The sequence below is a fragment of the Octodon degus genome, unplaced genomic scaffold (assembly GCF_000260255.1).
Source record: "Octodon degus isolate 3935 unplaced genomic scaffold, OctDeg1.0 scaffold00091, whole genome shotgun sequence".
In the NCBI taxonomy this organism is placed as follows: Eukaryota; Metazoa; Chordata; class Mammalia; order Rodentia; family Octodontidae; genus Octodon; species Octodon degus.
This window is the reverse complement of record NW_004524667.1, coordinates 1965973-1967180: the sequence shown is the minus strand read 5'-3', so window position 1 is coordinate 1967180 and position 1208 is coordinate 1965973.

The following is a 1208-nucleotide window of genomic DNA, read 5'->3' as shown; positions in this document are numbered from 1 at the left end:
TTACGTGATGTTTACACATGAAGATCAGATCTATTCACTTATGAGTATGGTCTCTAGTTGCATCCATTTACTCATAAAAGCCTCAAGTTTATCTTTTTTAAATTGCTAAGTAATACCCCATTGTATAAAAATACCACATCTTTTTTATCCATGCCTCAGTTGATGGACATTTGGGTTGTTTCCAAGATATAGATATGACAAATTGTGCTGCTATAAACATAGGTGTATATATGTATCACTGTGGTATGATGTTTTTAGTTTCTCTGGAAAAATACCCAAGAGGAGAATAGCTGGGTTGAATGGGACCTCTAATCTTAGTTTTTAAAGGAATCTCAACACTGATTTCCACAGTGGTTGTACCAGTCTGTATTCCCACCAACAGGGGAGAAGAGTTTCTTTCCCCCCATAGCCTTTTCATACTGGTTGACTTTTTGATGGTATCCATTCTTTCTGGAGTGAGATGGAATCTCAGTGTTGTTTTACTTTGCATTTCTCAAATGATCAATGATGTCATTATTTGCTATTTTGTATTTCCTCATCTGAGAAGTGTGTATTCATCTAAGCTACCCAGAAAATGGGGAATTCTAAGTAGATGATGGCACAGTTAGATCACTATTTTAACAGCATAACTTTTGCTTCTGTGTAAGGAGTAAATTGTAGGGAGCCAAAGTTGAAGCAATTGAAGCTGCCAAGCTCTCACATCTTCTTTGGAGGCTTCACTGCAGCTGTTTATTTTTAAAATATTATTTTCAGGTCCTTTGTTTATCAAAGGAGGTCGAATTTCACTCAGATGTTTTGAGAACTGTGTTAAATAAATGAAAATAAAGAGAAAAAACCAAAAAACAAATAACAAAGTTGAAACAGCTGGATAGGTTGGCAGTTCTTTTAGACACCACAGTGGTGTCTTGAACTGAGATGGTAGAAAATGGAAAGAAAGATAAGACTAAAGATTTGGAGAATTGTGAATCTGTCAATAATTGCTATAGGAAAAGATGTGAAGAGCAAGGGACTGAAAAGAATTGAGAATGACCTAGGGTTTTGATCTGTGCAGGTAGATAGAAGTGGTTGACATTTAAACATTGATGAAAAACAGTTTATGGGAAGCAAAAAACTTCAAAATTCTGGGGACCAGGGAGATAGCTCAGTAGAATAAGCACTTGCCTGGCAAGCGCAAGGGTTTGAGTTCAATCCCCTGTTCTGAAAAAAAA